General features: G+C 38.3%; 1 protein-coding gene across 1 annotated transcript in view; it reads right to left on the bottom strand.

The window, feature by feature from the left end:
* The window catches only part of DDIAS (DNA damage induced apoptosis suppressor), a 53,177-nt gene that overhangs the window by 19,084 nt on the left and 21,580 nt on the right, over positions 1-12,513 (bottom strand). The window lies entirely within an intron of this gene.

The raw sequence follows: 12,513 nt of genomic DNA, 5'->3' as shown, positions 1-12,513 counted from the left end.
TTTTGCTGATAAGGGGTGTTGAGAGGAATATGAAGTCAAAAAAGAGTTTTGGGGGCTTCCCTGGTGGCACAGTGGTTGAGAGTCCATCTGCTGATGCAGGGGACACGGGTTCGTGCCCCGGTCCAGGAAGATTCCACATGCCGTGGAGCGGCTGGGCCCGTGAGCCACGGCCGCTGAGCCTGTGCGTCCGGAGCCTGTGCTCCGCAACGGGAAAGGCCACAGCAGTGAGAGGCCCGCGTACCGCCAAAAAAAAAAAAAAAAAAAAAAAAAAGAGTTTTGTTTTTAAAGCAGGATATATTAGCACTGATGGGAATGATCATGGAATGAGACAGTGAGAATGTTAAATAATATATATGGGTACCTAACACATAGAAGGCATACAAATGTTAGTTCTTTTCTCTTCGGGCCTTTTTAATAAAGAGTTAAACAAGCTGGAGCCACAGACAGCTATTTTACTAATTAGTGGGCATCGAGAGCAGAATTATTTAGCTTTAGATAATTGTGCAAGGCAAAATGTGGGTGAAATACAGATATATGTGGCATATTTGGTTACATATAATAATAAACCCGAGAAAACAAGGCAGGGTTTCTTTTTCTCATGTGAAAGCCTGGAATGGGTAGTACTGTGGTTTCATGGTGTTATCAGTGACTTGGGCTCTCTCTCATTCTGGCCTCTATTTTCAAGACCACCTTCCTGTCCAGGATAGCTGCTAGAGGCCTAGCCATCACGTCCCAGTCTCCACAGCAGGAAGGAAGAAAGAGAAAGGAAGGAGGAAGAAGGGCTTGATCCCTTCATTCTAAGGAAACTTCTTGGAAGTTCCACACAACATTTCCATTTATATCTTTCTGACCAGAACTTGACCTGCCAGGGAGGCAGGGAAATACAGTCTTTCAATAGGGCATATTTCTCTCCTGAATAAAATAGGGGTTTTATTACAAAGGAAGAAGCAGAGAATGGATATTAGGGTAGGCTGTTAGCAATCTTTGCCTTAGTATTTGTGGGAAGAGCATGGACAAAAGACCTATGTTTGAACCCTAGCTCTACCATATACTGGTTATGGCCTTGAACAAGTTATTTTATCTCTGTGCCTCAATTTTCTCTTCTTTAAAATTGAGCTAATACTAGTGCTCAGAATACTAGTGCTACTCTGAGGATTAAATGAAATAATACAAGTAAAGTGCCATTGTGTCTGGCATATAATAGGCACATAATAAATAACACTACATATATGAAATAAAAATTAGTCATCTAGCAGGCCATTGAGAGATGGTGTCTTAGTCTCTTCAGGCTGCTATACCAAAATTCCATAGATTGGATGGCTTATAAACATCAGAAATTTACTTCTCACAGTTCTGGAAGCTGGGAAGTCCAAGATCGAGGTGCCTGCAGATTTGGTATCTGGTGAGGGTATGTTTCCTGGTTCATAGATGGCCATCTTTTCACTGTGTTCTCACATGGTACAAGGGGTGAGGGAGCTCTCTGTGACCTCTTTAATAAGGGCTTTTCCCTCATGACCTAATCACCTCCCAAAGACCCTACCTCCAAACATCATAACTTTGGGGATTAGGTTTCAACATAGGAATTTCGGGGATGGGGGGGGACACAAACATTCAATCTACAGCAGATTGTATTAGTTAATTGGGCTGACTGGCTGCTTAGTTACAGGTTCAATATGAGAGTTACCATATCCACTTCCCCTTTGTTACATAAGAAATACCCCAAGATCTAAGAGAGTTGTAACATACTGTCAATGGCATTTATTGACTCCAGTTAACTTAATCATGTCCCTTAAGCTTATGCTTTCAATGAATCCCTTTATCTGATACCAGCCAAGCTGCAAGCCCTGAGACAAGTAATCTGGTTAAGGCCTGCTGAAAAAATGCCTGTTTTACCAAACACATGTATCTTAAGCTTAGATCTTCAAAGAGTGGGAAAATGCTTCTCCAGCTCCTGCTGATTTTTAGGTCTCTGTTTTAGCCATCTTTGATAACATCTATTTTGGTTGGTTGACTTTGTAATTATTGGAGTCATAGTCAATGGCCAGTGTATACAGCACCTGGATCTAATTACAGGTGCTATTGTGTCCATCAACCCAGGCCCTGAGCCCCTGTATTTGCTGTATACAAAATGAGAAAGCTGCTGGTCAGCCCTGGGTTTTGCAATGTCATGAGTTATCATTTCCCACCCAAGGCAGGCAAGGGATGGACAAACACCTGGCTCTTGGCAGAGCTGGTAGCTCGAGTTAGCAGAAAATTCTTCAGCCAGTGAAGGAATTGTGATGAATGGAGATAGGCCAAGCGGTCATACACTTCAGCTTGGCACCTAAAGGGAACTGCAGGAAACAGATTGAATCCTATTAGGGAAAAGGCAATATTTTTATAGGTGAGTTCATTTCTCTCCCATGGAGATAATTTTCTCTTATCACATAACAAATTAATTTAGGCTGAAAGTGCAAGTGATGGATCAGATAAAAACAGTGCAGAATACTTCACCTGCCTTCAACCTTAAATTATTCAAGTGGCTGCAGCCACTGGTCAACAAGAAGGCAGAAGTTGTCTCACAGAGAAATGCCTGGCCTAAGAGGTGAGGGCTCTTGCAGCATTCCCCCTAAGGCCTGAGAGGCGGTGCAGTGCACTGGAAAAATCAGAGCTTTGGCTCTGCCACTTAGTGATGTGGCCTTGGCCTTGAGTGAGTTACCTGACTTCTGTAAATGACAAAGTATGTAAAATAACTATGAGGACTGGCCCAAAGAGAGATGCTCCACCTGTCTGTGCCTTTTGTTTCCCTCGTTACAATGCACCTACTTACATTCTTTTCAATTATTTTTAAAACATTAAAAAATATAAACTAAAACATAAATGCAGGAAAACAAGTGTATCATTTAGTAAACTATTATAAGGTAAACACACTTGTATTTGAGTCAAGAAATAGAACTTTGCCAACCATTCCTGAATCTCCTCTCCTTCTCAAAGAAACTATCTTGACTTCATAGTGATCAAGGAATTGACATACTCAAGTGTGCATCTCAAGGCACTGGAGTTTAGTCTTGCCCATTAAAAAAAATTTCATGCGCCTTTTAAATGATTTACAGGCTCCTCCACCATCTTTTTCTTTTCCTTAAAATCATCTGCTGAAGAACATGCATTGTCTGATATGCAGTTTCCTAGTCTGGATTTTGCTGATTTCATTTTTATTGGTGTAGGTCTGCATGTTCTTTTGTCAGTTGTGTATTTTGCAAATTGACAGCTAGATACAGAGGCGAGATTAGACTCAGGTTCAATACTTTTGGCAAGATTAAAGGAAGTGATATATTCTTTCATCTGGAAGCATATAATATCTTGTCTTTTTGGTTTTTTTGAAGATCTAATTGACTTTATTGAATGATTTATGAATCAGGCAGCAAGTCATCTAGTAAATAGACAAGTGCTCCTTGTCTCTTTTTGGAATATTAGCAGCCATTGATGCTCAATGAGCACATCCATTATTCATTGGGGATTGCAAAATGGTGATATTCCATTTCTATCATTTATGAAATGTATTAGTTGGAGTCTTTATAAGGAGAATCTCCCTACAGCTATTTGGTTATCCAATGGTACAGTTTATATAAGAAAATTAAGATAAATGTTTAATTCTTTCCCTTTGTTTTTATAAGTTTTCAAGACAATGAATTGGTTCTCTATCATCATTTGAAGGCACCTAGTGTTTAAAGTATCATTATACTCATGAAAGATATATACATATATATGTCTATATGTGTATATATGTGTACGTGTATACATATAATGCCATACACTCTGATTTTCACTTTTTAAAAAAATTTTCACTGGTTTTTTTGTATCCTTCCAGTAATATTCTACACATATAAAACCATTTATAAATGTTGATGATTATTTGTTTCACTATTTTGCTATTAAAAACAATGCGATATGGGATATCTTTCTTTTTCTTTTTTTTTTTTGTGGTACGCAGGCCTCTCCCTGCTATGGCCTCTCCCGCTGCGGAGCACAGGGTCCAGACGCACAGGCTCAGCGGCCATGGCTCACGGCCCCAGCCACTCCGCGGCATGTGGGATCCTCCCGGACCGGGGCACGAACCCGCGTCCCCTGCATCGGCAGGCGGACTCTCAACCACTGCGCCACCAGGGAAGCCCTGGAATATCTTTCTTTAATACTTCTTTATATATGAATATAATTGTGGGATAACTTTTTACAAGTGGAAATGCTTTTATAATTTTCATAGATAATGCCAAATTATCTTACACAGAATTCATACCAATTACATTGCCATCAACAATGAATCAGTGATAAGGGATCATTTCCAAAAATACTTTGTGTTGCAAGGGGGAAGCAAGGGGTCAGAAAAGGATTGGATTTTAATAGAGGGAGAAAGATGGGAAGAAGCCATGGTGGAGGTGAGGAATCGGAATTGGTTAAAGGTATTACAACCATAGAGCAGATGCTAATTCAAAATGGTGTCTGAAGAATAAAGGGGTAGGTGAAAGCAAACAGAAAATTCTGGTATTGGAAGGTGTGGTGGTGTAGAAAGAACACTGAATTTGATGGCAGGAACATGTTCCACACTTACTGTCTTATTTAACTCTCACAGTAGCTTTAAGAGGTATTATTTCTGTTTTACAGATAAGATAGTAGAGGCTATGGGGATAACAATATTTTACAGGATTGAATGAAAGCTAAATGATATAATGTATGTGACATCATGTATTAGAGTGTGAGCTTCTTGATAGCAGTTATCTTAAACCTAGCACAGTGCCAGGTACATTCTGGAACGCAACAAACAATTTGCTGAATACTTTTAATGAATGATAGAACCTAACAAAGGTCTGCCACATAAGTTATGGCTATCAAGAAATGGTTATCGACTCTTTAAAGACCAGCAGCTAAAAGAAAAGTCTGGCTGGCCGTGGTATCACATTAGATTCTGGTAAGTATGCATACATAATCAGTCATCTAATAGGTATAGGTATGACTTTCACAACTGATAATTATCAAAGAAATCTATAAAATGAATAATGCTGATTGAGAAAACCATGTATCTAAAATTTCTCTCTTAGATAAATTTAGGAGTCTATATTTTATGTTTTCCTTGGTAAACACTCTAGGGAAATAAACAGCAGTTTACATATACTTTACTCATTAAATGGTAACAATCTATTAATGAATTGAGGTTGGTTTTTAAATTTAAAAATTTACTTCACCACTTCCTTTCAAAACTAATAAAGGCATTTTTATAATAAAAGGCACTTATGCCATAATGTTAATAAAAATGGAAATAAAATTCAGATCACTTAAAAGGAGGGAGCAAACCATAAGACCCAGTACAGTGGCTATAACTGAGCATCATGTTTGGTTTTGAATTCTTTACAAGAAAAAGGAAAAACAGTCAAGGATGCAGTTCTCATTATTAGAAAATAATTAAACATATCAGTTTTAATGGGAAGACAGGTTCTTTTGCCCCTGGTATTAAATTATAACCAAAACATTTCGTTGCATCTTAGGTAGAAGATCCAGACTAGGCAGTGACTTTAAAGAACAAATGCTAACTAGATAATCCTTCTAGTTTTCCATCAGCTTTTCTCTAACCTTAAGTTTCCAGAGTGTTTTTCTATTTAATAATCCTATCATTAGTGCCAAGTACCCAGAAAACACATGATGTTTGTTGTATGAATTCTTGAATTAAAAGAAATGTTGTTGCCAATCTTTATTTAGTATTCAATAATAAAGCAGGCAGAATGGGGCAATAGAGTCCTGGAGTAAGACTTAGGGTACTTCACGTTCTAATCTCTACCTTATGTAAATGTGAATTTTGGGAAGACTTTTAGCATCTTTGGGTCTCAGTTTCCTCATCTATGAGGTTTAGACCAGTGCTTTTTAACCTTGGATTCACATTAGAATCACCTGGAGAGTTTAAAAAAACTACTGATATGTGAGATTTATCCTCACAAATTCTGATAAATCTGGTCTGGGATGAGATCTAGGCATCAATATGGTTTTAAAAGGTCCCAAGTGATTTAAATGAGCAGCCTATGGATGAGAACCACTGATTCAGATGTTTTCCAAGGTCCCCTCCAGGTCTAAAATGCTAAGAACTGATGAGATGCAATATTTAGAAATTTAATAACTGTTTAACAGTCTAATAAGGTAGCTGCAACTTTGAGGGTAGTTTTTTTTTATCATCTAAAAGGAGTAAAAATCCTGGGACATTTATTATTAAATGATAATTCATGGCAGGTCAAATACTGTAATATAGTCACAAATAATTCAGCCATAAAAGATGGACAAAATGCTTAGGGGACAATCTTAACTCAGTTTTCATTGTTGTGTGAGGTATGGGGGACAGAAGATAACTTGCTCATGGTAAGGAATCTAATAGGATTAGGAATTGCCCATCAAGGCAGGACCTCAGAAGGTCTTCAGTGTAGGGGGAATCAGATATAAACCCTCAGCAGTGGAGGAAGGAAACAGTCCCTAAGAAGTTATAGTCATAATCTGACCCCTGTATGATTTAGCAACCCAAATTCAGCTCATTTGGCGGATCTAAAAAACTCTCACAGTAGAAATTAACACAACATTATAAATCAATTATACTTCATAAAATAAATTAAAAAAATAAAAAGCCCTCAAATATGAATTTAGTTTAAGTTGTTTTATACTGGTAGTGATTCCAGGCACTTGGCAGAAGCAAATGGAAATCCTTCCCCAGAAAACATTTTCTTAGGCCTCAGAATTCTTATAAATAATTTTCCAAAGAAAACAAGTAGCTCCAGCTAAACTAGGCCTCAAGGAAACATGGCACTATGAGTGAGAACCAGCAGAAAAAAAATATGACAATAGGGACCTATCAAGACTTTAGTTACTGAAACTGTCAAACACAGAATATAAAACAACTATGCTTACTGTGTCTGAAGTAGTAACAGACAAACCTGAAAATGTCTAGAGGAAAAAGAACACTTTAAAATGTGATCTAGCAAATTCGAAAAAAAAAATCCAGCTTTCAGAAAATATATAATTTTTGAAAGAAAAACTCAATGGGTAGGTAGAAAAGTAGATTAGACACAGATGAAGATGTCAGAAGAAATTGTATAGAATGCAGCACAGATATAAAGAGGAAAACAATCAAGGAAAGGTTAAGAGAAATGAAAGAGTGAGAATGCATAACATGTTTAATTGGAATTCTCAAATGAGAGTGAATGGAGTAGAGGCAATATTTTAAGATTATGGCTGAGAAATCTTTAGAACTGTTGAAAGGCACTAATGCACAGATTCAGTAAACTTAATGAATCTCAAGAAGAATTAAAAGAAGAAATCCGAGGCTTCCCTGGTGGCACAGTGGTTGAGAGTCCGCCTGCCAATGCAGGGGACGCAGGTTCGTGCCCCGGTCCGGGAAGATCCCACATGCTGCGGAGTGGCTGGGCCCGTGAGCCACGGCCGCTGAGCCTGCGCGTCCGGAGCCTGTGCTCCGCAACAGGAGAGGCCACAACAGTGAGAGGCCCACGTACCGTAAAGAAAAAAAAAAAAAAAAAAAGAAGAAATCCATATCTCAACACATCATTAATAGAACTGAGGAACACTAAAGGCAGAATAAAAATATCCAGAAAGAAAAATATCAGATTACTTAAAAAAAAAAAAAAAAGGCAGTTAGCTGATTTCTCAACAGCAATGAGAGCCAGGGACAGTTGAATGGCATTGTGAGTGGAAAGAGAATAACTCCTACCCTAGAATTCTACACTCAGAGAAAATATCTTTCAAGATTGAGAGTGAAAAATTGGGAATTCCCTGGTGATCCAGTGGTGAGGACTTGGTGCTTTCACTGCTGTGGCCTAGGTTCAGTCCCTGGTTGGGGAACTAAGATCCTGCAAGCTGTGTGGAGTGGCCAAAAAAAGAAAAAGATTGAGAGTGAAAATAAAGACATCTTCAAACAAATAAATAAATATGCAAATTCAAAAAACCTGAGTTTTCCATCAAGAAAATCTCAACAGAAGAAATAATTCTGGGGACTTCCCTGGTGGCACAGTCATTAAGACTCTATGCTCCTGATGCAGGGGGCCTGGGTTTGATTGCTGGTGATCCCACATGCATACCGCACACAACTAAGGAGCCCGCCTGCCCCAACTAAAGACCTGGTGCAACCAAATAAATAAATAAACAGTAAACTGCCAAAGCTAGGACACTCAAAACTCAAAAAACAACTCTGGATTAAAAGAAAAAACTACATAGATAAAAGTTAAAAAAAAAAATTCTGAAGGTTTTATTTCAGACCAAAGGAAAGTGATATAAGATCTAGGATAAAACATAAATTGAAGAGCAAAGAGAATGGTAAATATGTGGGTAAATCTAAAACAAAAACAAAAAAAATATAAAAAACTGACTATAGAAACTATATCTTGTGGAGTTAAAAATATAGAATTAAAACTTATGACAAACATAATTAAAAGAAATAGTAAATGTATTAAAAAGATTTAAGGTCTTTGGGAAAGGATTATAAGAAAAAGAAGAAGTCACAAAACATTGAATAGACAGGATAAACAGGAAGCATGAAATATGATAAACTCAAATATATTTAAATTATTACATTAATTGTTAATGGATGAAATATTCCAGCTAGAGAACAAAGATTGTCAAACTGGACAATAAAACAAAACCAAACTATATGAGGTTTACAGGAAACATTTCTATGATGTTAAGCTACAGAAAGATTTAAAAGAGAAATGAGGGACTTCCCTGGTAGCACAGTGGTTAATAGTCCGCCTGCCAATGCAGGGGACATGGGTTCGATCCCTTGTCCAGGAGGATCCCACATGCCACGGAGCAACTAAGCCTGTGGGCCACAACTACTGAGCCTGCTCTCTAGAGCCCACGAGCCACAACTACTGAAACCTGCACGCCCTAGAGGCCACGCTCCGCAACAAGAGAAGCCACTGCAATGAGAAGCCTGCGCACCACAATGAACAGTAGCCCTGCTTGCCACAACTAGAGAAAAGCCTGTGCACAACAACTAAGACCTAATGCAGCCAATAAATAAACAAACAAATAAAAGAGAAATGAAAAACAAAACCCACTAACCAAGACAAAACTAATGTAGTACAGTAATAACAATTAGATTTTAGGACAAAAAGCATTAATAGCAATGAAATGGGACTTTCCCCATGTCCATCAGGAAGACACAAGATTGAATTTGTGTCTAATAACATAGCCTCAAAATGAAATAAAAATTGACAGAACTAAAAGGAGAAATATACATATTCATAATCATAGAGGGAGATTTAAAAATCCCTCTTTCAATAATTAATAAAACAAGGGAAAAGTCAGTACAGATATAGATAATTTGAACATGATTAATATATTTAATATACACATATAAAATTCTGTGCCCAGTAACTGCAGAATATATGTTCTTTTCAAGCACACCTAGAACATTTACAATCTGGCTATAGATTGGGCCAGAAAATGTCTCAACAAATTTCAAAGGACTGAAATAATATAGAATAATTTTTCTGACCACAGTGTAATTCAGGTAGAAATCATTCATAAAGAGATAGCTAGGGAAAGAATCCTTTCTGTTTGGAAATGAAGAAATACATTTGTAAAAAATTCAGGGGTCAAAGAACCCACATGGAAATTATAAAACATTTTGAGCTGAATAATAAAACACTAACATACAAGTTTGGTCTCAGGAGAGTCTAGATAAAAGACAGATTTTGAATTAAACAGCTTATGGGTGGTAACTACAGATGAGTGGATAAATTCAACCAAAGAGTACATGTATTGGGTTGGCCAAAAAGTTCATTCCGGTTTTCAACAGAAGGGCCAATAACAGAACACTGAGGCACCATCTTTTAAAAGGCAGGCAAATGAAGCAGTCAAGGATAATAAGAGGGGATGATCAGACAGTACCTCTAAGAGCTGAGTAAGAAAGGACCCTGACCAGCCCCATGCTTCAGGGAGACTGATGCTTTGGAGTGTCTTCCTCAAGATTTTCTAAATTCACCTCCAGTTCCTGGAACTAAGGAAGGCACCCTGAGCCTGGATCTGGTCCCCACGTAGACGTGGTCGCCAGAATGCCTCTCTTGAGATTTTCAAGTCCCACTTTGGTGCTGGGACACGTGCCATTTCTCCCATCTGAGGTACTCTCTGACCCTCTAACCCACTCACCTACTCTTCATGTGGAACAAATGCTCTAAGGAGCTCTGGGTCTTGTGCCTATGGAATTTCCCTGGGTCTGAAGAGTGGACCATTTCTACTGGCCGAAGCAATATTTCCTTCACACAATAGTAGGAAACTGAGCTGCCAGAATGGTGCTTTTAGGTGACTCTCATATTGGACACAGAATGAATTCAGGGTTTTGGGTTACCAAACTATTGACCCTTGAGATTGAGTTGTATGTGTGGGTCTGTGCATTGGCTCCCACTGGTCTGTGTTCCAACTATGGGACTGTCTTTGGTCTGTAGACCACCAAGTTTGTGAGGATGGTGACATTGTTCTTAAATTCTGTCCACCTCCCACCACTGGCACCAGGGAGGTCCCCTTACCCTCTCTGCAGGTTCTGCACTGTGTGTCAGGACAGGCCCATCTAATCTGAGGCCTTTTAAGACTGCTGCTCTGCTATGCCAACTGGCTCTTCCAATCAATGTCCTCTCATTTCCAATTGACAGCGACCTTGTGCCCTCTAGGTATGGGCTTAAGCCATGCTGATGGAGGAATGGGCATTCCTTGCACAAATGAAACTATTCTTCTTGCTCCACCCGTGGGCCTCTTGACTATTCTTCCTGGGTGTGGCTAAGAGATCACAGTTTGGGAATGCAGTAATTACAGCCTAAAAAGTTCAAGAGAAGACACGGTTAGAACATGTGCTCTACGTTTATGCTAGAAAAGTCCAAATGCTAAATATCACCAGAAAATGAATTATTATTCACATTTTCCTGCATACTCTGTGTAAGATCTGCATTTTTGGTAATCATCAGTGAAGCAGAGTAACAACATTTGAGAGAGTTACTGGAAGCCAGTACTCACGGTGGCACAATGGATGCAGCATGAGTAAAGATGTAACCAGCATTAAATAAATGACATTAGGGAACTGTAGAGGTAAGATCTACATAGTTCAATACAATAGTAACTACATTACTACTCTTTAATCACAGTGGGAGATATGAAATTAGCCAGGAATGGCACATTTGACAATAAAGAACATGAAGAGACTATATCCTTGGCCTGAGAAAGGGGTGCTGGCTGTATACTATAAAGAATCTTCACATGCACTGACTGGTCAATAAATGCACATCTTTTTCTTATCCATTATTCTAAATCTTCATTGATGAACTCTACCTTACATGGGACCATGAATTTTGTAATACATCTTAAAATCAAATTGTTTATATAGGGCCCAGCAAAAAAAAAAAAAAATTGCCCTGCAGGCATACCTGATCAGAGACTAGGAGAAACCAGAAACCATGAAAATGTTACCTGTATATAGAGTGCAAAGAGATCAAATAAAATAAGGAATGACAAATCCATTGGATTTGAGGGTTAGAAAACTACCAACACCATAGCCACTGGAGGTGGGGGAGAGAGAACAGATTGCAGCAGGTTGAATAGTGAGTGATGTGAAAGCTGACAGTGACTATTTTTTGATGGAGACTGGCTATAAACAATAGTAGCTAGAAGTGAGGGAGCAAGTATTACATGGAGTATCAAAAAGAATGAGTGAAACCGACTGTACATCACTGAGTAAGTAAAAATTCTTGAGTACAGAGTGATAGAGAGCAGGAAATGGAAACTCATTAACACCACTGGTAGGCAACTATAATACAGACTCTTTACTCTTAAAAAAAGGAAAAAAAAGAAAAAAAGTACCTGTAGACTAGAGAGATCTGGTGGGCAACATCTTAAGCAAGCAATCTCACTTAGCATCATTAATAGTGGGATAACTTGATACTGTGTCTCCATTGATACAATATGAAGTGCACAACATAAATCCATGAAATATCTCTGCCCAAACCCTAAATCTAATCAAGTCTTTAGACCTTATTTACAGGAAACACTGGAGACAGAGAGACAAGGTAGTGATACTACAAAGAAGCAAATACAAAAATCTGTATGTGGGACATTCTACAAAACAATGGTCTGATATTTTCATAAACCCAATGTTGTGGAAAAAAAGAGGTGAACTTCTAGAAAAAGACACAGGAGACGTAACCAAACCCCATGGAGTCACCTTAATGAAATCCTGGTTAAACAACATCGACAACAATTACAACTTAGGGACAAGTAGAAAAACTTAAATATGGGCTAAACATTAGACAATGTTGTAGAACTACTGTTATAGTTTTTAGTGTGATAATGATATTGTACCAATAATTATGTAGAAGAAAGTCCTTATTTTAAGAAAACTCATGTTGAAGTATTTCAAGGTAAAATGTCATATCTGCAGCTTACCTTAAAAAGGTTCAGCAAAGGGACTTCCCTGGTGGTGCAGTGGTTAAGAATCTTCCTGCCAAT

Source organism: Orcinus orca, chromosome 8 (assembly GCF_937001465.1).
Source record: "Orcinus orca chromosome 8, mOrcOrc1.1, whole genome shotgun sequence".
Taxonomy (NCBI): Eukaryota; Metazoa; Chordata; class Mammalia; order Artiodactyla; family Delphinidae; genus Orcinus; species Orcinus orca.
Note: the sequence above shows the minus strand (reverse complement) of the source record. Positions and strands in the feature narration are given on the sequence as shown.